The 25302-nt window shown below is 38.3% G+C and overlaps 1 long non-coding RNA gene across 4 annotated transcripts in view; it reads right to left on the bottom strand.

Moving 5' to 3' along the window:
* Positions 1-492: 492 nt before the first annotated feature.
* The window catches only part of LOC149237901 (uncharacterized), a 49197-nt gene continuing 24387 nt past the window's right edge, over positions 493-25302 (bottom strand). The window contains exons 1-4 of one of the 4 annotated variants that reach the window (XR_016245323.1): positions 3372-3709; positions 3182-3272; positions 1646-1713; positions 493-905 (exon numbers count right to left, since the gene is read on the bottom strand). This is a non-coding gene — a long non-coding RNA (uncharacterized LOC149237901). Of the gene's footprint in view, positions 906-1645; positions 1714-3181; positions 3273-3371; positions 3710-25302 lie in introns of those variants that run through there. The other 3 variants (XR_016245325.1, XR_016245322.1, XR_016245324.1) reach the window with 3 other exon arrangements.

The following is a 25302-nucleotide window of genomic DNA, read 5'->3' as shown; positions in this document are numbered from 1 at the left end:
TATCTTATGGTCATTTATTTAAAACATCATACGATTCGTTCATCTAAAGAGTTAATAAAGAAAATTCCATAGAAGTGTGTGGTCTAGCAACTTGCAACAAAATGATCAAGTTTGTATTGACATGGAGACCTAGGTTTGGAACCTCCTAGGTGAATGTGGATGAGGTCAAATTCCAATCGTATGTAACTTAGACAACATAAAAATGTGCCTGTTGCATGTGTGGTCTAGCAACTTGCAACAAAATGATCAAGTTTGTATTGACATGGAGACCTGGGTTTGGAACCTCCTAGGTGAATGTGGATGAGGTCAGATTCCAATCGTATGTAACTTAGACAACATAAAAATGCACCTGAGTGCAACATCTTAGCTGAAGGACAGTTGTAAGTTAATTTGAGCAAAAGTTCTGAACAAATAAATAGAAAAAAAAAAAAAGAGAAAATAAATAAAATCAAGAAATATACAATGCCTAAATTAGAATTGCCACATCATCGAAACACGATCAATACCCTATTATATTATTTAAATATTCTACAATTTATTGAAATATATACATCATATGGGAAAATTAAGAACAAAATTATGGCTTAGAATCGACATCCACAATTAATGTAGTACATACCATACTATCTCGAAGTGTACTCATACTCCTAGCAATTTTGGGCCAAAATGCATTCAGATTTTTCTCTAGTGTAGCCTCAACAACTTCCCATCTCACAACATCATTTTCAACATTATTGCAACAATTGACACAATTGCAACCATCACAATATGTTCTAGATGCAAAGCACTGACAATACTTGGTGAAAAAAACAAGAAGGGGATAAATAGCATACTCAAAGAAATTGATACTCAGGTATTGAAACTGCAAAAACTGTATGAATATGGTCACTAAATATCTTCTTTTTCTGCAAAAAAATCAAAAAAGAGTTGCAATGAATAATATATCATAAACACCATCACACAACTGCACTTCTATGGAAAGTATATGAAATCCAAGTTAGAACAAATAATGAACATGTTATTACACCTTCGTGATAAAGTAAACTCATTTCAATCCAACCCAAGGGTATTTTCTATATATTTAGTTGCTTACAAATGTGTTAGCTAAGGGTGTCTTTCTTTCATGACAAAAGAATAGTAAAAAATCAAATGATTGGAGATGCCATTACAAAACATACAATTTTCTCTATTGACAAAATAAAAGATATTAGGAAAGTGCTTACAACTTCAGGCATTATGAGTTCTTGCAATTGCATTGTTTTGATTTTTTTCGAGTGCCTTCCTTCAGGTCAAATAATGGAATTGACCTTGCTGCCCTTGGCAATGTTGGTTTGATGATCAAATAAAAGACAATTATGAAGATAAAATGCCACCCAAATGAAATAGTGCACTAGTAAATGGAAAAATATAGTGATTGCAATCTGAGGTATTCTGATAGTTTTAAAGGCATTTACCATTTTTGTCAAAAAAAATAGGCAGAATAACATAAATAATAATAATATTTCAATCCACAATTATTTGGGAGATCAATTGCAAAAGTTCAGTAAAATAACAATACAAAACTGGAAAGAGTTGATTAGAATGAGACAACACTCTTGCATACAGTAACCAGAGCAGAATCAAGATCAGATAAGTGCAAACCAACTTTGAAGGTCAGGGCAGGGGAACCCCATATCCACTTGATTAGGAAATATATTAGGATTCTGATAATGCCTGAAATCACATTAATGGACAAACCCCATTAATCTAATGTCTTGCTACTGATTGGCATGAATGTTAATATAACCCAAATATTGAAATTCAATAAAAGCCTTAGATCGTGATCCAAGACTCCCATAAAACAAAACACACATATTTTCTTGAAAGGGTGGAAACACAAAACTAAAAAAATCATGTCATAATCTCTGCGGTGATTGAGACAAAACTTAGATGAATTATTTGGAAGAATTTTTTTGAAGCTTAGCTATGAAAACCCTTAATTGAAAAGAAATACTGATTCACCCCCTCTCAGTATTTCCAACCAGCCAAAGATCATGTTTGTAGTTCTTTCTAATGTCCCCTTTCTGAGCTACGATGATCAGTTGGTTGCAGAGTGTTTGGGGATGGTGCTGCGAATGAGTTGGGTGCGTGGGCTTCTTTGCAGATATTCGGTGTTCCATCGTATAAAAGGTAAGAGAACGTTCCTATCTATATGTTTTTTCAAGGTTGAATGTGTGCCCTTTTCCCAGATAGTTACGAGAAGGTCCATTGATTCTTTGTTAAATTCATGCTATTTTATTTTCTTGCTTCTTCATGTGTTCAGTTCAGGTGGGCTTCTACTCTTTATTGCAAAATATTAAGTACACTGAATCTATATTAGCTACTCGGAATTTATTTTAGTCCCTTATTTTGTTTTTTTTCCAGTTCTTTTGACATGGGCAACACCTACTGTCACTTATCATTAAGCTTTACTATCCTACCCTCCAACAGTGCATTGAGACTATTGTCCCTTACGCTGATTCTACATTTCTAAATATTCTGTAAATTTATTTTGAAAATCTAATGAACAGATTGTCAAGAAATCTAATGTTTTTACATCCAAATTACATTTAAATATTTAACCCAGCCCGCTAGGTACACGAAATTGTGCAATCATCAAATAACCACCCTACAATCTCCAGGCACATAGTGAAATATAGTGGGCTAACAGGCTATATTCAGTTTTCCAATATATGGAGACTTTTGTTTAACAGTATATCCTCAAATTGGCAGTAAATTAAAGCAATATGTTAAGGCCACAAGTTGACAGTAAATTAAAGCCACAAGCTGATAGTTAATTACACTGGAAGAAAATTAAAGCCACAAACTGGCAGTAAATTAAATCGTTAAATTGTTTTGTCATAATAAAATAAAACCCACAAAATTTTAAAGCAAAATTCTCAAGTTGTGTTACATTTGCAGCATATTAGATACGAAAAGAGAAACTTTTCAAGTGTATTTTACTGGCAGTCAATTAAGTCCTTAAACGTTTTCTCATAACAGATAAAAACCCAAAAAAGTTTAAAGCTAAAATGGTGCGCTATATTCTCCCGCTGTGCGACATTTGCAACATTTTACATATAAAAATGAGTGTTTCTTCTATGAAATGGCGACCACAGTCCTGAATCAACCCTATAGCCAGAGGACAGCTTGAAAAAAGTACCTGTGAGGAAGCATTCAGTGAGACGCGCATTGGCATTGCTGAAAAAAGTATGACCGCATAGCGCCTTGCTGCAAAATATAATTTTGTTTCCCTGCCAAAAGAGTAGTGAAACCCCCATCATTTCATCGGTGGGGAGTAACAATGTAAGCCAGAAATTGACCGAAGATGGTGGTATTGATTCAATACTTACCTGTGATGTCATGGATACACTCCATCATAGACACCTGCAGAGGTTTAGCCATCGCATAAGACACCGAAAAAATGACGAGTCCCTGCCCAGCGCGACCTCGTTCAAAAGGGGCAAGTGGGCTAAGCGACCTCGTTCAACAGGGCCAAGTGGGCTAACAGGCTATGATGTTGCGACACCGAAGTTCCAGAGCTCTTGGCATGGCAGAACAAACCGGCAAAATAAGTTGTCCCTACCGAGCGCGAGTTACTTGTGCGGTTACCCTAACCTTGTTTTTCCTCAGCCATCGATCTTCGGGAATTTAATATTCGCCGTTGATTTCGTGGGGATCTCGAGGTGGTGTCATAATAGCTGACGTGCGATGAGGCCCTCTCCAGAACCTTCAGAGCCTCTGCAGAGATGGCGATTCCTATTTTCGCCACAATTTTTTAATTAATGCCCCCGACATGCCGGGCATTAAGGAAATATAACGCGAGCTGTTTTTTTTTCATCTCCAACTTTTTCAGCTCGCGTTATATTTCCCTAATGCCCTCACATATCCAATTTTTTCAACTTGCGTTATATTTCCCTAATGCCCTCACATATCAGGGGGCATTAATTAAAGAATTATGGCGGAAATAAGAATCACCCTACAGAGATTACCGCTTCCGACATTGTCATTTAAACTATGCTCCTCAAACTTTAAGGTCGAGAACAGGTTGCGCAAATTCCCGCATAAACTTTATGCTAAATGAAATCAATTTTTTTGTACCTTTAATACGAGGTTATGTATTTTACATTTTCGGAATTTCCTTTTTAATTTATGACAAAGACAGTGGTCTTTATTTTTATTATATTTGTATTATATCGCAAATATTTGTCTTCAGTTAACAAAAGGAAGTGTCCTATTTTTTTAATGGAAGGTACACTTGGAGGGCGCTTTTTATTTAGTTGGCATATCTTAGCTTTCCGACAATTTCTTTGATGGGAAATTTATGTAATCTAATATTTAGGAAGCTCATATCGTCCTTAGTCCTATTATAGGTATGATAATGATATGGTTATATAACTAAAAGTGATGGATATGACTGATATCAATGTTAATTTTTATTTTTAATTAATATCATCCTGTTTATATATATTTATTACTTTTAACTATATGAATGTATTGGTTAATATTCATACATGTAAAAATAAATAATAATTTTCTAAATAAAATTATTAATATCAATTAAGTGTAATTAATAATAATTAGTCAGGGTGTAATTTCATTGTTTTTATTTTTTAATTAGAATTACGTCATATAATTATTTAATAAATCACATTTTTTTGTTTTTAAATTATATTTAAAAAAATTAAAAATTAAAAAAGAAATGAATTCAATTATGCATTAATGTAACGTGTATTTCTTATTTAAGTATTTCATGCTTATAGTAATATTAGTTTTCAATGGCTTTTTTTTGTCTTTTTTTGTTGGGTTCCTTTACTTTACGTTATATGGACTTTAGTTTATATTGAGTTTAACAATATACGTCAACGAGAAAAATGTTATGTACAATGTGATGAAGATACTTTTTGTGGATATTTGTGTAGGTTCCTTCTTCTTTTCTAAATGTAACTGTTTGTCTTTTTTGAAAGAGTGGTTTTTGTCACTGCTTTATTTTTAGGTCTTCTGTTTGTCGAGCATTATGTTTTACTTTTCAAAGGTTCATATATAGAGAGAGATTGCTATTTGGTTGGTATTTGTTGAACAATAGCCTCTGTCGTATTTGTTGTATGAGAAGTCTTCTGCGAAAGGTTGACATTGCAATTTAAGCAAGTTAATATTTTTTAAAAACATATTTAATTTTAAAAGTTCCATGAGCCATGTAATACGAAAACAATGCATACTCTTAATTGTTTGTGGAAACTCCTTTTCTGGTTTTTGTATTCACAACAATTATAGGTTAACGGAAACTGTGTACGGGGACTTTCACCTTCGTAGATTTAGAGACCTTCACCTGTGTAAGGGGAGCTTCACCTTGCTTTTGGCAGACATCTAATGGTCTTGCGTTGGTTGCATATAGAAGGTTCCTTGCTGAAACTCTTGTTGAGCATAACATCGAAACACATGAAAGCTTCCATATGTTGTTAATGTTGCCTCTTGTTGCTTTTAGTAGTAAAATTTTCCCTTTGAATGTTTCGAAGAAAGTTTTTCAAAGGCTTATTGTACATTCTAATGAATTTCTTGTGGGAACAACTTTATAGAGGTTTATCAAACGAGGCCGCATTTTTTGGCCTATTTGTGCTTAATTGAAACAGCAAGATCATGGACTTTTGATGTTGTCCGTAAATAAGAGGAATTGAAAGCACAAGGTGTGCATGCTATTTTTCATGTCTAGCCATGTTTTTATGTTGTTCCATATGAAGACTTTGAAGAATTCGAAACATTTTGTTGGTCGGAGTAGTTGTACAAGACATTTCGTGACATTGCTTTGGATATCGGGAACATAAGAGAAACAATCATATAGAACTAGAGGAATTTCAGATATAATGTGTGGCATGTTGATCGCACTCCTTTGCAAAATGAAAGCAATGAAGAAGATGTTGAGCCCATAGTGCATGATAAATATGTTTATCAAGATTCAGAAGAGTGGCAAATTTTCTCTCAAATAGTTCCCCCAAACAATGTGCACATTTCAGATCTTCAAAACCTTGTTAGAAGGCATTTTGATATTCACCATAATTGCCAGGAAACTTTGTTATCATATGAAATTATTCAATAAGCAATCCATTTTATAAAAGACACAAAGTGTTATGGTGTTCTTAATATAAATTATGTTGGGGAGACAATCTTCTGGCCCTTAGAATTATCTGAGAAACAACATGCTACTTTTGAAACTGTGTTTCACCACTTTGCTAATGCTCCAGAAGATGACCCTTTGATGTTGATTATTCAAGGAACTGCTAGAACAAGAAAATCCGCTCTCATTCATTGTATTTTTCATGCTCTTTTAGCTGCAACGATCGGTGGCAACAGTCCCATATTATTTCTTGCTCCAACTGGTTTGGCCGCTTTTAATATACATGGGAAAACAATACACTCTACTTTGAAAATACCTACTAAATATATGCAACCACTTAATGGTCAATCTCTATCAAATTTCCAAGAAGAAATTAGGCACATTCGTAATATTTTAATTGATGAAATGATATTTCTTGGGCCTAGGTTGTTTCTGCAAATAGATTCTCGTTTGCGGGAGGCCTTTCCAGAAAATAAGGATTCTCCATTTGGTGGCAAGTCGATGATTCTTGTGGGTGATCTTGGGCAACTTCCTCCAGTTAGGGATAAACCCCTTTATGCAGGAAGAAAAATGGGGAAAGTGTTGTGGGAAAGATTCAACCTTGTTGTCACATTGGATAAAATTTACAGGCAATAGGGAGAGATCCAGGCAGGCCTCTTTTTGCAAAATTTTAACTGATATAAGAAATGTTGAGCATTTTTTGGATGATTGAGATCTTCTTATGATGCATGTTGATAACTGCTTTGATTCTCAACATAGGGATTTATTTAATTCTTCAGTACACTTGTTTGCAACAAATGATACCATTAATTTGCACAATCGCAAAATGCTCAAATCCTTGAATTTCCCAGTTGATAAATGTGTTGCGAAATGTGCTAGGAGATCGGGTATTGTTGAAAGTGATGATGATGTGTTGGATCGTGAGGTCTTATTGTGTCATGGTCAACGTGTCATGCTTGCGTGTAATTTGTGTGTAGAAGCTGATTTGGTAAATGGTGTTGTTGGGTGTGTAGAAGATATCTTTTATTCACGTGGTACACACCCACCTCAAATTCCACAGTTTGATTAAGTTATTTTCGAGAAGTACATTGGTCCTCCATTTGATAATGATTGTCCTAATGTTGTGCCAATAACACCTATTGTAAGAGGGAACCTTTGAAAAATGTCATTAAGAATGGCTTGGGGCTTGACTATACATAAGTCACAAGGGATGACTTTTCAATGAGCCACTATAGATATTAGAGAAAGGGATAAGGAGAGGGAGGGATGAGGGAGAGAAATATGGGGAGAGAGAGAAGGGGAGGGAGGGAGCAGGGGAGGAAGAGAGGAAGAGAGAGAAAGAGGGAACGAGGGAGGGAAAGAGAGAGAGGGAATGAGGGGGGGAAAGAGAGAGAGAGGGAGTAGTTCTAGGCGGAGACAAAGGGAGGGAGAGAGAGAAAGAGGGAAACAAAGGGAGAAAGAGAGTATAGGGGAGGGAGAGAGGGTTGTGGAGGGAGAGTCAAATGGGAAAGAGAGAGAGAGGGAGAGATGAGAGAGAAAGGGAAAACTAGTGGGAGAGAGAAGGAGAGGGAGGAGAGAGTGAAAGGGTGGGAGAGAGAGAGAGAGACATTGAAAGGGGGGAAGGGGGAGAAAGAAAGAGAGTGGGAAGAGGGGCATATAGAAGGGGAGAGAGAGCGAGGGATATGGAGTGAAGGGTGGGGGGAAGAGAGCGAGAGAGGTAGAGAGAGTGGGGGGTGGCAGCGTAAAAGGAGAGGGAGAGATAGAGGGGAAGGGAGAAGGATGGAGAGAGGGAGAGATTGAGAGAGAGAGGGAGGGGGTAGTGGGAGGTGGGGGAAGAAAGAGAGATTGAGAGAAATGTGGGAACAAGGGGTATGGATAAATGGATAAAGAGACGGAGGGGAGGGTGGGAGAGAGAGAGAAGGAGGAAAGTGGAGGGAGAGGGAGAGAGAGACTGGGTGGGAGGGAACAAGAGAGAGATGGGGGACTAGGGAGGAAAGATAGAGTGGGGAGATAGAGAGTCAAGGAGGGACAGAGGGGGATAGAGAGGGATATTGAAGGGGATAGGAAGACAGAGAGAGAGGGGGGGGAGGGAGAGTGGTAGAATATACAAAGCAAGAAAGGGAGGGATGGAGAGAGAGGTGGGATGGATGGAGAGGAAGGTGAAGAGAGAGAGAGAGAGAGAGAGAGATAGTGAGGGTGAGAGGGGTGGGGAGAGAGGGAGTTAGGAAGATAGAGTGTGGGGTATGGGGAGGGAGGGAGCGAGGGAAAATGAGAGAGAGAGAGGGGGAGTGAGGTAGAGCGAAAAGGGGGAGAGTAGGAGAAATACAGGGAGGGAGTGAGAGGGAGAGAGATAAGGAAAGGGGAAGAGAGAGTGAGGGGGAGGGAGTATGGGAGTAAGTGAGACAAGGATGGGGGTAGAGAGAAAGGGGGGTGGATAACTAAAGGGAGAGAGGGGTAGAGTAGGAGAGAGAGGAGGAGGATGAACACGGGGAGGGAGAGAGAAGTAAAGGAAGAGGGAGAGGGATAGGGTGAGAAAGTTGGAGAGCGATTTAGATATGGAGAGAGGGAGGTAGGGAGAGAGATAGAAAGGGAAGGAGAGGGGGGGGGGGGAATAGTGGGAGGAAGGGGGGGAGAGAGGGAGAAAGGGGGGAGATTTTTAACAATCAAGGGAGGCAGGGGGAGGAAGAGGGACAGAGAGAGGGATGGGGTTAGAGGGACAGAGAGATGGGGGAGTAGAGGAAGAGAGAGGTAGAGTGAGGGAGAGAGTGAAAGGAGGAGGAGGAGGATGAATATGGGGATGGAGAGAGGGAGGGAGAGTGAGGTAGAGTGACAAGGAGAGGGAAAGGGTGAGAATGATAGAGAATGATGGAGAGAGAGAGAGAGAGAGAGAGACAGAGACAGAAGGGCAAGAAGCATGAAAGAGAGAGGGGAGTAGGAGGAATGGAAGGGAGGGACAGAGGGATATAAATATATATGAGAGAGAGAGAGAGGGAGAACAATGGAGGGGGAGTGAGAAGGAAAACATGGTAGAGAGGGAGAAAGCAATGGAGGCTTGAAGGTGGGGAACAGAGGGATAAAGAAAGAGAGAGAGAGGGGGTAGATTAGAGGGGAGAATAGATAGAGATACAAAGAGAGAGGGATGTCAAAGGGGAAGGGGAGAGAGGGAGATGGAGAGAGGGGGGAGTTATTGAAAGAGAGAATTGGAGAGGGGGAGGGAGGAGGATCAGGGGAGCGATGGAGAGGAGGGGGAGAGAGGGATAGAGATCAAGTGAGGGAGGATGGGAAGGGAGCGATATGGAGAGAGGGAGAGGGTGGGAGGGAGAGAGGGACAAGGAGGACTAATGGAGGGGGAGTGAGAGAGATATAGGGACAAGGAGGACTAATGGAGGGGGGGTGAGAGAGAGAGAGGGACAAGGAGGACTAATGGAGGGGGAGTGAGAGAGAGAGATGGAGGGAAGCATGGAGAGGGGGAGAAGTAATGAGGGAGGAAGGAAAGTGGAGGGAGAGAGAGAGAGAGTGGGGGGGAGAGGCAGGGGAGGGAGGAAGAGACAAATAGGAGGTAGTGAGGGATAATGCGAGAGAGAGGTGTTGTGGATGGAGAGGAAGAGAGAGAGACTGGAGGAAGGGTGAATCAAAAGGGGGAAGAGGGAAGTGGGTAGGGAGAGGAAGAGGGATGTAGAGAGAAGATGAGGTGGTCAGAGATGGAGTGGGATGGAAATATAAGTTAATTTTGCATTACCTCAAAATTTCAAAATACATCATCCCAATCAACACAGTTCATACAATTATCATTCTCAATCTACCACAAGGGAAACCATATATGTTGACTGATAATTTAATAGCAAGTATCAAAATAAATTCTCTACTAAAACTATAACTATCAAAGATTAATTTAGATACATAAGAAAAATAGTTAATGAAATACATATTATGTGATCAAGAATCTAAAGAGGTGACTGGATTAGGGTCCTCAACTTTAGTACTAGTAGGAAACAAAGGATTGAGCTCATATTCAATATGAATTTCCAGATGAAGTTGGTTAAGCATCTAGCCTAGTGAAACATGAGCATTGATGTCATTGCGCCTACTTAATCTCATTGAACAAAGAGATTATGTCATTATGATTCATGTGGTTCTCTTATGGAGGGCAATGGAGTTTAGATACTAGATTTATCTTCTCTTGGCATGACGAGGGTTATAGATCCAATAAGCCACTTCCTCTAGGTTCTCGGAGTCAAATTATGCTTGATGGTCATTTTTGGTGAGGATTTCAAGTTGCAGTAGCAAGGTGAAAGATGGTAGCATTTTTCTAGGCATGGGCCTATGCGCATGACCATGCATGCAGATGTCTACCCCTTATACCCCTGCAAGCACACATATGTTTATGGGTCATTTTACTCTAATAGGGAAAAAAACGAGGAAGAAAATTGTCCTATTATAAGCCTATAATGAGTATATTGAAACCAAAATGAGCCAAAACAAAAGAAAAGCCAAGATGTACAAAGGATTTGAGGCGAGCCAAGCCAAAAAGAATAGAAAGGATAATGCACCAAATGCATATAAAAACACCTCCATGAAAGGACCAACTCATGCCAGGGAGCACCAAAGAGAAGTTCACATTAAAACATCGATGAATTTAAAAGGAAATCACCAAACTTATACCATAAAAACTCGGAGCCATACTAATAGATATTATGAATATATAGATAAGCCTATAACACACTATCAATATTTTCTTTGTTGAAGCCAACAAAATCTCAGCCATTGACTAGAAGGCGGTTGCAGCGTCTTGTCCTAGCTTTGGTCCTAAATCTAACATCCCATGAGAGAAGCTATTCCTTTTGGAGTTGGAGGTCAAATGAGATTTCATATAAAGTGAGGTCATTTCCACTTCAATTCTAGAGGTCATTAACCTAGTCTCATGTAAAGGATGAGGGTCATACCATGGTTCTATAAACGTTCCTCTAAGCACATGCCCAACACTACTAAATAGCCAAGGCAATAATCCAGGCCCAACATAAATGATGGAAAGCCTAGGGTGGGCTAGCCATGCCACGCACCCCCTATTAAATATTGTGGTAGGCATTTCTATGGAATAAGGGACGATCTACACACAACAACTTAACTTCTAAAGTTGACCCACTTTAGATTTGGACATGTGACTTTTTAGGAAGAACCACAACCTCTTAACCACTAGATCCACTTAAGGTGTATAACAAGATAATTAGAAATACAATAATAATATTTTTTTTCTCAAATTGAATATATTATTTTATTGTTGTTTATTACACTTACTGTAGGCATGGTATTAGATTCCATTGTAGTCATGGTATTAGTCTCCATTTTTCTTTTGACGAGGTATTATTTGTTTTTGACCAAAAAAAAATTCAGCTTCTCCATAGCTTAACATTATGGATTGAATTTTACTAATTTTTATTAAAATTAAAATTTATTTATCTTCAATACGATTGGTTCAAGTCTTATTTTGTAATGATTGTTCTTACAGGTTTTGCACAACACAATGTCATGTGGATAATTGTCTCATTATTTTTTCCCCGTAATTTTAATTTTTGGAAGCAATTGCAATATTTGTGCCGTGATTTGTAAATACTTTTAGATTTTTCATTTTTAAGCTTCATAAGAAACCACAAAAAATTAAAATTCTTGAAAATGGATTGGAACAAGATGTAAATAATTACATTTACCAAGAGTTGTTCTTTCCCACCGTTATTTTTGTTTTCTTCAAAGCTTTAATAACTAGGAGCAAAAATGTAAATGTGAAGACTTACTAAGTAGGAGTAAAAACGTAAATGGATGGAGTTTTTATTTATTACTGGCCACCAAATTATTTATGCAAGTCTTTGCCCCTTAGTAGACAATCAAATTTCCACTTTCATATAATAACAAAATGAACTTTTATCAACAATTAATTAATTAAAATGTAAATTAATTATTTTTTAATATTTAAAATACTTCTATAATAAATATTGTTAATTAATAAGTTTAAAATTAATAAATATGGTCACTTAAAATATCTCAAGTTTTAATAGTGGATTTGAATAACTTTATTAGTAAACAAATACAATGTGATAAACTCATTAATAATTAAGTGAAAATTGATTGAAATGATACATTTTTAAATATATATTAAAATAGTTAAACATTTGAAAAATTGATTTTAACAAATTAATTAAATTATAGTAAAATATATATAATTTTACTTAATATCAATAAAAAAGTATTAATAATAAATTAAATTGGCTATCAATTCAAACAACAAATAACGAAGTAAATAAAGCAACTCCATTTTTTGTATTTATAATATTTTTAAGGAATATATTCCACTTATCTTTCATAGGTATATCTCACAATAACAACTACCCTTTAAATTATATCTATCTATACTTTACACAAAAAATGTAAAAACATCTTGACAATCTTTTCGACAAAAACATTAGCACTACAATAAGACATTATTATGGTTGCTACGGTAGGATTGGATTCTCTACCTCCATAACACAGAATCAAATTAACAAGATACCTCCATTTACTAAACATAAATTGATTAGATTCTAGACTTTCACTATTTTTATCCTAGGTTGCCTATATTTAAACTTTGCCGCATGTACTCACTACTATATAGCACTTGTTATAATATGATTGTATTGATAATGATAATCATGATTTATGAAAATCGTGATTTAGATTTACGATGTTTGTATAATGATAATTCTTAAATTATGATTAATTTATATTATTGTGTTAAAAGAAATTTTCCATGATATAGTATATGAGATATGAAAAAGTCATATTTCAATATAAATTATTAATAAAACATATCATTTCCAGTATAAAATCATTTCTGTTGTACTTAGAGATACTTATAGTTTCTTCCATGTTTAACAATAAAATTTTCAAGGTTTCAATGTCTACATTAATTAAAATACATTTATGTTATATTTCTTTGTAAATCCATTATAATAAAGGACACTAATTATAATTAAAATATTTCAAATCCTTTTAAGTTATATACATTTTCTTTGCTCTTTAAAAACACCTTAAAAACATGATTTCTCTAATTATAATAAATTGCTCACTTAAATGAATTTTAATCTATATATTTTATTTAGCAGTTAAATTAAAAAATTAACCAAAGAAACAATAATTAATTAAAAAAAACTAACTTATTCTTATATTAAAAATATTAAATAACAAAATTTAAATATTTCAAAACAATAATTAAATTAAATATTAAAATGTAATTATTTTAAATATATCTATCAAATATAACCAATATTAGATAATGGACTATCAAATATAACAAGTATTAGATAATGAACTGAAGTCACTGCACTAAAATTAATAATTCCAAAAACAATTGTCCTTTTACTTCTGAAATAAATTTTAAACTCTTACTAAAATGTTAAAGTTAATTTAATAAATATGTTTCTTTCCCGATGCTAATTATCTTTTCTCTTTTACAATTATATAAAAATGCATTTTGCAATGAGTGCTTTTAAACAAAATGCATTTACTATGAACCAAAATTCCATAGTATATCACGACTTAGGTTACGAAGAATCCTTTTAAATTATATATATATATATATATATATATAATTTTAAATTTAATTAATTTTAATTTTTGTTGTTATTTAAAATATATGAAAATAAGTATATATGTGTCTACATGTCTTATTTTCTAAGAATTTATATTTTAGTATTGGAAAATTAGTGTTTTTAATTAATATATATATATATAAGAAAAAAGATTATAGGAGGTTCAAAAGCTTATTATGAGTTTGAAAATAATTTTAAATTGATCGATCTTTGTGTTTAGAGTAAAAAAAGTTCTTTTTCTAGACTCTCATCTCTCTTATTATTTTATATGGATGTAAGTTTTGGAGTTGCAGTATGTCTAGAGAATCATGGAAAAAGATTGGGATGATCCAAAATCAAGTTATAATATACAACCTCAAGAGTAAATAAAATATTCCCTACCATATTCCCATGATTGAAGCTAGCCCCTCCCCCATTGAAAGCATGACTATGTTTAGGTATCTAATGTATGAGAAGAAGTTGTACAACATTGAAACCAAATGGCTCCCCAAAATTTCTTCTACCTGTACTGAAAACCCAAACCTTTGGTTCAAGTGAGGTTGGTATAATGATGCCCAGTCCTGGCTCCACCATTAGTGGATAAAGCAGGAGATCATCTTGGAGAAACCATTGGGGGATAAAGGAGGAGATCATCTGAGAGAATAAGGATAATATTAAAAAAAATACTTCCAAATTTAAGGAAAAATTGTGGGATGATACTGAGTTAGAGGGAAAAGGAAGCCGAGTTATTAGAAGGAGGTCATAAACCCCACCCTTGAGAACCAAAATTATATTTATGTCTTGACCAGTGCAAATAAAATGAACATTACAAAGATAAAAATTAATTTGCATGTGCTTCATAGTGAAACTTGCCATTGGTCTTTTCCCAAAACACGTTGGGACAAAATAATCTCCCCCTTTCCTGTACCTAGAGAGTTGAATATGTAAATAACTTTCTATTGTATTGCTTAACCCTTACATACATTCTCCTTTCCAAAACATTTTCCAAACTACCAACCTTCTTGACTTGTTAAGTCAACAAAACTACATTGTTCTCGGAATGCTTCTCTCCCTTGTTTTTTTTTGTTGGAAAATGTTTTACATTAACAAAAATGGAATACACAAAGTACAATCAAAGAGGCATGTTGAATCACTACCCATAGGCGCCATATGAGTGTATAGAAGGGAAACCATCTGCCCCATGAAGGGGAAACTATATAGCCTTCCCCAGAAGTGGAAGTTGACGAGCCTAGGTATTGCAGCGAGAACGCTGCAACTCCCAGGGCTACCAGCTTTACTTATCAACCGGGGGTTCAGACAAACTTGGAGGTGACTGTGCTATATACACAAGTAGAAGTGAAGATACTGCCTGTTATCACTGCTCATCTGGCAAGAGACCCCAGGGGTTCCAAGCCAGACTTCTATAGGGTCAGACGAAGCTTGATTTTGATGGAAGGAGAGCAAACCTATTCTAGGGGAGAGCTATTCTACTGCTGAAATGAAGAAAGCAATCATGTAATGCTAAACTCACACCAGACCCTAGCTAACCAATCAAACAACTATGCTAAGCAGAATTACTAGATCAATCACTATTATAATGCTAATTATCTAAGTTGCAGAAGTAAAAGCATCAAAACTAGACTAAGGGGTAAACAATGTAAACTAAGCGAAGTCTGTATCTAAGCGGAAGAAGCAGTCGGAGGTCAAGTTGGTGAAAAGAGGATGTGAGGGAGCAACAATGCCTAAGAATCGTTGGATCAAGTTGGTGAAAGGCAAATGAATGGTTGAGATCGGATTGCAGGAGGGTACGTAGGTAGATGGGCAAACAAGGTTAACTACGTGATGAACGGTGGAGATTATATCACGGGTAGTTGAGTGCATAGATAAACGAACGGGGACGACCAGAGATGGATAGTTGAGATTATATCACGCGGGTGGAGTCAGGAGATGGATAGACAGGATTAATCAGCAGAAGGATGGCGGAGATTAGATCGCGGGTAAAAGAAACGTGCGGGAATGGTATCGGGTGATGTGATGGTTGTCATATCAGGAGACAGATCGACTGTGGAGATTGAAGCGCTTAAAGGAATGTTCAGAAATGAGGGAGCGGGTTTAGAGAGCGGTAAGCAGTATATCATACGCCCTCAAAGTTGTAAGAAGTTTTCTCAAATTTCACTCGATTAGCCTCCCCGGCTGACACGTAGCACAGGGAAACCGCCCATTTCGTGTGCTCTCGGGTGGATAACGATCTGACAGAAATCCACGCGATATGGCATGATAGCGGTCAGATCTAGCGAGGCAAATCAACGGTGGAGTTTGATCGAGCTGGTTGGTGAGTGGGTGCGTGATAGCCGTTGGATCTGACAAGGTAGATCGACGGTTGAGATTTAAAGTGCACGAAGTCAAACGCTAAAAGAGAATTCGGGTGGTGATTGGTCAGTTTTGTTGTTCGAGGCGATCTACGGATAAAAATCGTTTAAATGTGGATTAACAGCTTCTACTAAGCTTTTCATGCTAAAGGAGAATGAAAGGGATGCGAGGGAGATCAAATGACGGGAAGAGAGCGAAGGAGCAGATGACCATTAAAGGAACAAAGTGATATGAAATGAGCTCAGTGACTGTGTTAAACAACAAACTCCCTGTGAAAACCAAAACCCTGTGTTTTTGGGGTTGCTTCAGGGTTTCTTCCTCACGTCATGGTCCCAAAGGGAGGAGGTGAGGCCGAGAAACCTGTGGGCAAACTTGTGGATCTTTCCTTTGCTACCATGCTAATTGAACGAAAGCATAAATGAAGCAAACTGAAACACAACTAATCTGTTCTACCTTTTTGTAATGGAAATGCAACTACTTAAACAAATAAACGGAAAAGCAGGAAACTACTTAAGTAAATGAACAAAACCAAAAATCTACTGTAATGGGAATGAACTTACTAAAGCGAATGAACAATCAAACCATGCATCTATGAACTACTTCAACAGATGAGCAGAAAGCTATGCTACTTAACAATATAATAAAGAGGAGCTTTGGTTGCTAGGGTCGGGCCCTAACCCAAGAGCTTCAGCCCTCTGAGTTAACTTAGTGCTGGCTCAAAACAAAACTAATCTTCATTATAAATCAAAAACTGTTACAAGACTTGCAACTTGAAAACAAAGTAGAGTTCTTCCTCACTCTCGGTGACTATTGGTAACTAACTAACTAAAAAAACTGAGGTCCTAAGCCTCTCTACTTATACATCTGAAGTCTCCAATGACTTCCTTCAAAAATAGGGAGGCACAACTCCCAATTCAATGATAAACTCGTGCTTTCCCTTTCACTAGCTTGATTGCCTTCTAGTAGGGAGTCTTGGCTCCCAACTCAAGATGAACTCGTACTTTCACTTGCTTGGTTGCCTTCTAGTACACCTGATTTGGCTGTTTGCACCTTCACTTGCTTGGCTACCTTCTAGTACACCTGATTTGGTTGTTTGTACTTTTAGCTGATGGAGGGATATTCGAATGGAGGGGCAGTAAATGAGGAGGATTTACCTCTTGTAATTCCTCTCCCTTGTCCCATTCGAGTTTTTACCAAGGTCTTTACCATAGTTCCTTGCTTTTATCTTTTATCCCTGCATTTCCCTTGCTTTTATCCTTTATTCTTGCATTACATGCACATTAGACCACAAAGCAAAATATCCAACTCTAACTCATCTCATAAGTAAAATATAATTAAAAGTATGCAATAAGTTGTGAGAATAGTTGGTTTGACTAAGCTAGGAGGTGAATTAAGGTCAATTAAGGTCAATTAACGCCCATATAATTACTCAATGATGAGGTTCATCATCACCCCCTACTGAAAGTGTTGCTCATCCTTTGAGCAACTTAGTGGCTTTGGTAGCCTCTCTGACATCTCATGCCTCTATTGTGGTCTCTTCTTCTTGTTAATAAAAGTCTGCTTTCCTTTCTACTTCTTCCCACTGATATTCTCTGATCTTCAAGCTACGTGGCAATGTTTTCCATCTCCTTATGCAGGCATGTATATTATCATTTCTTAGTAGCCTAAACATGTCCTCAAAATGTGAAATTGCTTGCTCTTGGGCAACAAGATATCTAATTGCCAGCTGAGGATAATTTGAAATTAGATTATTGGTGCAGATTAGGGCCATGGGATTTGATTGTTTAGTTGCTTCTCTGTCCCTGAAGCCACTTAGCTCTTTTGTTTCTTGCTGCTCTTTCTTTTTCTTTTTTGTTTCAATGCCTTCTGCCTCTTCCGTTTCAGCATCATGTTCCTTTGTATTAGTGTCTTCTTAATCATGTCCCTCTGTATTAGTTTCTTCCTTATCCACCATATGCCTATCTAGCTCTATATCTTCTTCTTCTTGTTTTGCCTCCTCTTCACTGACAGAAGGACTAACACCATAGATGAAGGTTCTGATGTCATCCTCTGTTGGTAAGTCGTTGAAGACTATCCATGTTATAGGGATCTTGGGGTTTAGGAGGGCATCCTCAATGAGGATTCTGATCAACCATGGTGAGCCAATGGTTAGGAATTTCCTTTATTTACTTTGTTGCTGGAATCCATGAGCGATTGCATCAGAAAATAGGGTATGTTGAATCTTTGGTGAATTGGTGTTTCTACCCCAAATCTTATTTCTTCAAGCATTCTAAAATGGTAGCCATAAAGAATATTGTATCTACCCTCATATGAGATATACTTGATAAGCATCTTGCTTGTGAGGCTTGAAGAGGAAATGAGCAAATTCTTGAGAAAACAGAGTTTCCTATTTATGTAATCCACTAGATTTTTAGAGGAAACTGGCCATCTCGTTACTTACAAACCAACTATCTCTTAACCTTTACAACTTTTGATCAAATGATGCATATGAGTGAGTGAGTAGGATACTTACCTATGGCCTTATTGCCACGCTGCAGTTGTCAAAGATCAGAGGTGTTGTTGATGGTCATTCTTCTTCCTCCTCTGCTGTTTGCTGATGGTTTCTTGACTGCAAATCTGATGCTACTACTGCTACTGTATGATCATCTTTCATCCTCTTCTGTTGTCTGCAGATGGTGTCTGTAACTGCAGATTTGATGCTGCTGAATGGACATTGGGAGTAGGAGTGTGTGTGAAGGCAGGGATGATGGTAATGGATGAGGTGAGGGGTCCCAGTAGAAAACACAATTCTCACCTGAATTGGAGAAATGAAGTGAAAAACAATAGAATTCATGGAGGGATGCACGGTAAGGAGAGGAGGAGATGAACATATGCGAGGCAGGGCCCCCTTTGGATCTTCTCTTTGCTCCCTGATTGTCTTTCTCATCCTCCTGCAAATAACAACTATGTTTTTTCTTTTTCTTTTATTATATATTAAAAATAAGAAAAACAACCACCTAAGCTACCTCAGAGAGGTTTTCACCTTATTTTCCCTGGGTGCCTCAAGGAAGGTTTTCACCCAAGGATCTTCTTTTTCTTTCCCTTTCTCTCATCCTTGGGCCACCTCATGGAGGTTTTCAACCCAAAGATGGGACTCAGGCGCCTCATGGAGGTTTTCACCTAAATCCTTATTTTGTTTTTTCTTTTTTAGTGACTTGATGAGGGAGGAGCTGAAACTTGTTTCACCATCATCACTGCCTTATTGATAGTGTCAATGAACTCTTGTTTAGATAGAGGCCTCTTGTACACTTTCAGTCTGTGTCCATTAACTAGTAATGGAATGGCTTCTTCATCTATAGTTTTGATCTGCACTGAACCATTGTCATGGCATCTTTCCACCTGTTGACTTGTTAGGGCCTGACCCAGGTTTAGAGGTGATTTATCCAAACAAATACCGGTACTACTAACCATTTCGGAAACAGTCCACGGAGCGCGGACTGAGGTCTCACTCGAAGTAGTATGGGAGGGTGCTAGAACTAGGTTTCCACACCCTGGAGATGTCTGATGAGTTTAAGGGGTTTGCAGTTTTGCCCCGCACACACGTTGCTACGTGAATTACCCATACCTGGCAGCCTGTGATGCGGCCTTCGCGCAGCCCTACTCGGGGGTCGAACACTGTTATTACCCAAGTCCTTACTATTATTCCACCGTTAGTTGATTAACTTAGCTTATTTGCATGTGTAAAGTATACTTAGCAATATAAATTATTCATACAAGTGTGCACAGTAAATAAACAGTATATTAAATCATGTAATAACTCAGGAACAGATACACAGAATTTAGATAAAACTTCTCTTTATTATTCTTTTCTTCGGTTACAGACTTGACTCCGCCCTGCGCACTCAGTTGCAGGGGTCCGCGCACTCAGCTGCGGACTTCTAGGCCTCTGCGCACTTAGCTGCAGAGCCTTCTCCTACTCTACTACCCAAAACACACTTCAACCCTTGCTCTATGCTTCTAATTCTCTTTCTTTCTAACTCTCGTTTACACTTAGAGCCTTGCTCTATTCATACAATCCCATGGTCCGCAGATCGTGGGTAGGCCGACATTAAATTACAAACTAGGGCGGTCAACCCTATGACTCTACCATACTTTCGTGCCTACAATTTGCAGGGCTTTACAACATGATTCGGTCAGAGCATGGGCTTTGAGCCCCAAAACATGCTTTGAGGGGATTCCATGCCCAACAAGCCCCGAACACAAACATCATGACTCGACCTCGAGTCACTCTGTTGGTGTGGTGATCTTGGTATAGAGTTCCTCCAAATGTCCTTGAACTGTGCTAATGTCGGCAGCGCACTGTGCTGCTGCTTGTTGAATCTGTTGCATCAGCTCCTCTGTGTCTAAACTGTTTCCATACATCTGTACCGGTGTCTGTGGCATGTGTTTAGAGTCCTACGCCTTGGTCTGGCTCCTCGGAGTGCAAAGACTATGCTTCTGTCGGCTAGTCAGATAGTTGATTCAGCCGTGTAAGGGTTCAAACAACTGCCATTTACCTTACCTGGGAAATGTTCTCCATTTAGTTTGAGCAGCTATACTACGCCTCCGTTTGTAACCTCCTTAATCACGTATGGTCCCAGCCAATGCACTTTGAAATTCCCCAGGCCTTTTCACGCTGCTTTTGTACCTGCTGATGAAAACTAGCCAAGAATCGTTCTGTTGCACAAAAACTTGTCACCTTGACATTCTGCAATCTGTGTGAGTCCATTACCACTCATACTTTCCTCCTTTGCAAGTCTTAAGCCTCAGTTCTTCATATCAAGCCTTGAAAATAAGAGAAAGTCCTCAAAAGTCTCTAAAACTCTGGTTCCGCACTTTCTCTTAGCATTACCTGCGGTCTCGCACCTGAAGGTCATGTCTCTTGTGCACCTGACCGCTCTGTCTCTGTGTTATGGGTGCGGACCCTTGTAAAAGTTAAAAAGGCGCAAGTATATTCTTAAAAACTCACTTTGAGTCATTTCTAGAAGCTTCTGGAAGGAATCTTGAGGTGGCAAGTTCGCTCCCTTAAGGTTCATGCATCCCATACCTTAAGGAGCTAACCCCTTGATGTGAGGAGCTTATCCCTTTGAAGAAGGACCCTATCCCTTCATAGGTGGACCTATAACCTCCTTCCTCTGCACTATAAAATGAAGCATTGGGCTGGTTACTGGAGAGGTTGAAAGCTGAATATTTTTGAGGTGAAATGTTGCTGGAACTTAGTCTTCCTAATTGAGCTTTTATGAGGAGAGATTACATACCTCTTTGATCTCATTTGGAAGAGCGTAAGGCTTGTAAAAGTAAAGGAGATTCTTGTTTTGGACCCTGGAAAGAGCTTGTTCAACATCAAGGTTGAAAAGGTTGTAAGGTTCTTCTATTTCAAAGTTAATACAAATAAGTTCGTTTTTCTTAATAAGTTGTTGTTTTATGGTTTATTTTATGGATTCCTTGATCACCATGATGGACATGATTTATGATATTAGCTATGCATGTGTTATTTGATGTTTGCTTGTTTGTGTTTTTAGGTTCTCAAAATGAAACTCTTTCGGACAGTTGAAGGATGGCTGCTACAAACTAGCATTGGACTTAAGGTAGGGTCTAAACACCTCTATAGTTTTTATTTATGAATCGCATATGTTTAGAGAAAGATAGATTTGTTTGTCTGCTTGTTGCTAGATATATTTTGATACTAGGGAGATCGGCCTTGTCCGCAAGATCGATTTATCCGGCCAACAAATTGGCGACTCCACTGGGGAACTGAATTTGGTTTTTGGTTTTCCTTTGTCTTTGACTTGAGAAACTTGTTCTCGTTTCTGGTTTTTGCTTGATGTGTGTTGGATTGGGTAGTTTTAGGATCTGGATTATTTTTGGTTTTTTTTCCCCAAGTTTTCAGGGGACCACACTTTCTATTTTTTCCCCAAGTTTTCAGGGGACCACACTTTCTATTTACAGACAGTGCGGGCATTTCCGCACTTTCCTTTAGTAAACAAAGCGGGACCACACTGTTTCTTCTGGAAGCCTGCGGACCCTGTAATTTTTTTTTTAAAAACCTAAAATGTTTTCTTCCAGGTAAGTTTAGGTTTTATTTACAGCTTTTAGTGTCTACCCAGATCTGCATGTGTTCTGTCAAAAATATATTGTGAGTGAGTTCCATTGGTATTTTTGTTTTAGATGATTTTCTAGAAGTTTTGCATGCCTGGAGTGGTTTTCACATGGTCGTTGTAGTGACTCAAAGATCATAAGCTTGAGAAACCGTAGATTACCCTGGTGTCTTTTCGTCTTCTTGATGAGTCTGACCTGATTGTGAAATCTGTCCTTTGTGAGAAATAGATTTAGTTTTCTCTTTGCAAATCTTTGAACGAACTTGGTTATAAGTTTTGAATTTCATTTTTACAAAAGAAAACATATCTGGATGTTTCTTGATTGATTTTTTATTCTAAACGAATGAATCCTTAATTTACTGAACAACTAAGTAAAACGTCCTCAAAAAGAATTGAAGCTTTTATACAATTAGGTTTTTAGAAGTTTTAGATTTCAAAATTAGTTTTTGTAGTTTTGAGTGTTTTTCTAGAATTTGTAGATTTATTTTGAAAGAAATCGGGTCAACAAGTGTTCAAACAAAAACTTCGCAGCCGTAGCGGCCATGCAGTCTTTGACCGATTGCGCTTCCACCCATCGCGTCAAGTACTCCATCGCGATGATGATATAGCATGCGCCCGTCTTTCCCTGAGGTTTGATGGGTCCCACAAAGTTGATCGCCCATTTATCGAATGACTGCAATGTCATTTTTGGATTCAATGGCATCTCATCCCTCTGTGATGGTTTTCCGGTTCTTTGACATATATCGCATGCCTTACAGTGCATTTTTGAATCCTGGTGAAGGGTTGGCCACCACAACCCTGCACGAAGAATATTTTATGCGGTCGCCCGTCCTGCATAATGTCCTCCTCTAGTTCCCCCATGTGCTTCCGTGAGAATCTAACTTCATTCAAATTTAGGTACATGTCTTTGCAATATCTCATCATTTCCCATTTTATAGAGGTGCCCCGCGATAACAGAAAAGTCCATCATGCGCACCACTAATTCCTTCTTCTGTTGGACGGAGTATTCCCTTCGGCGCGGTCCTGATTGTCAGAAAGTGGATTATGTCTTCAAAGTGCCTGTTCGCGATGCGTACAACAAAGAGCTGTGCATAAGGTAATCCTTCCTCCAAACTAGTAGGTTCCTCGTCTGTTTCAATTCGCAACAAGTGATCTGGTCCTGTGTTAAGGCGTCCAGGTTCTATTGTGACCTCAAAGTCATATTCTTGGAACAATAATTGCCGTCGACATATGCGCCCCCCCCCCAATACAGGCTTATTGACCAAGTACTTTAGTGCGGGATGATCTGTATAGATTTTGAAATTTCCTCCTAGCAAATAGTTCCAGTTTTTTTGGAGTGCTTACACCATTGCCAAACCCTCGCGCTTGGTTGTGGAATAGTTCTTCTCGGCATTGGACAATCTACGACTTGCAAACACGATAGGATGATCCAAGCCCTCTCCGCCCTCTTGTGTGAGCACTGCTCCTAGCGCGGTACACGACGCATCAACATGGACATGAAATTCCACATCCCATTTTCGGAAGACCAAGATTGGAGCAGAGGCCAATTTCCCCTTTAGGACATCCAGGCTTTTGATACAATCATCATTCCATTAAAATGTGGCATCGTTTTTCAGTAATTTCTCCATCGGTGGGGTGATTTGGGCATAGATTTTGATGAACTTCCTGTAGTACCCTGTGTGTCCCAAGGTAGAGCGCAACTGTTTAACACTTCACGGTGCTTCCAAATTTAGAATTACTACAATATTCACAGGGTCCACCATCAATCCCTATTTGCAAACCACATGTCCCAACAGGTTCCCAAAGGGAACGAGGAATGTGCACTTCTTAAGGTTTAACACAATTTGGTGTTGTTGGCAAGTATCCAAAATCAAGCGTAAGCTTGCTACATGGTGCTTAACCAATCCAAAGACAATCCAATCATCCAAATAGACCTCCAGGAACTTGTGGATGTATTCTTTGAAGGCGGCAACGACTATGCGTGAAAATACGGCTGGCACGTTCTTTAATCCAAATGGCATAACGGTGTATTGAAAGCAACCCAATTCAGTTGCAAAGGTTGTCTTGCTCCTGTCACCCAGCGTGATTTTGATCTGGTGGTACCCTGAGAACTGATCCAGGTGGATGTTGGTGGCCACCCACCAACCCATTTGGACCCCCACAACTGTCTCTTTCAGCTTTTTCACTTTCCTAAATTGTAGCAAAGTTTACTATTTTTAGCAGTTTTTCGGGTCCTGAACTTCCGGAGCCGTTTTGAGGCCCTAAACGACGTTTTTTTGGTAGTACTCGGATAGATCTTTCTAACGAGCTATCGAACGCGTCAAACGGAGATCGTATGCCAAAGTTACGACCCCGGGAAATTGATGTACCAATTTACCCAAACGGGGCCCACAATTTGGCGTTTCATCTTCTAGGGTTAGGTTTCGGGATGTGAAGGGTTTTCCATTGTTTCTCAACAATAAATAGGCCTTCGAGCCTCATTATAATACAGTTTAGAACAGTTCAGAGGCATGTAGCCGCCACATCTCTTCTCAGAGATAAGCTACCATCGCCCTAGCTGGTTTCTTTCCATTTCTGTTTGTAAGCATATTTCAGTATTTTACAGTAATGAAATGAAGTATTATTTCCGCTGCATCTCTGTGTTTATGGTTATTTCATCTCTGTATTTATGGTTACCTCTGTAATCTATTGCGTTCCTGTTTAAATCCGGATCAGTGGTATCAGAGCGGTCTGCTTTTTCTCTGTTTTTCTTTGCATGTCCCCAACGAGGTCAGGATATAAGGAGTTAGGGCTTGAACTGGTCGAACCTTTGCAAGACCAGCCTCGCAAATCTCGACGGCCTCCCATGGCGGATGAGAAGAAAGACGAGGGGGCAGGAGATCCTATCAAAATCTTGCTCGAAGAAGCGCTCGAGCGGCAAAGGAACGCGATGATGGATAGCTTTGCGCAGATCCTTCAACGGCTACCCAGAGGCGACGCATCGGCTTCCAACAGCGACTCTGGAAACACCACACTATTTAAGGTACAAGTTAATTTTGAAATCCCCATTTTCGAGGGTCAAATAGACGCAGATGCCGTAGATAAATGG

This window comes from Pinus tabuliformis, chromosome 8 (assembly GCF_031772625.1).
Source record: "Pinus tabuliformis cultivar Carrire ecotype Pingquan chromosome 8, CPIR1, whole genome shotgun sequence".
In the NCBI taxonomy this organism is placed as follows: domain Eukaryota; kingdom Viridiplantae; phylum Streptophyta; class Pinopsida; order Pinales; family Pinaceae; genus Pinus; species Pinus tabuliformis.
Note: the sequence above shows the minus strand (reverse complement) of the source record. Positions and strands in the feature narration are given on the sequence as shown.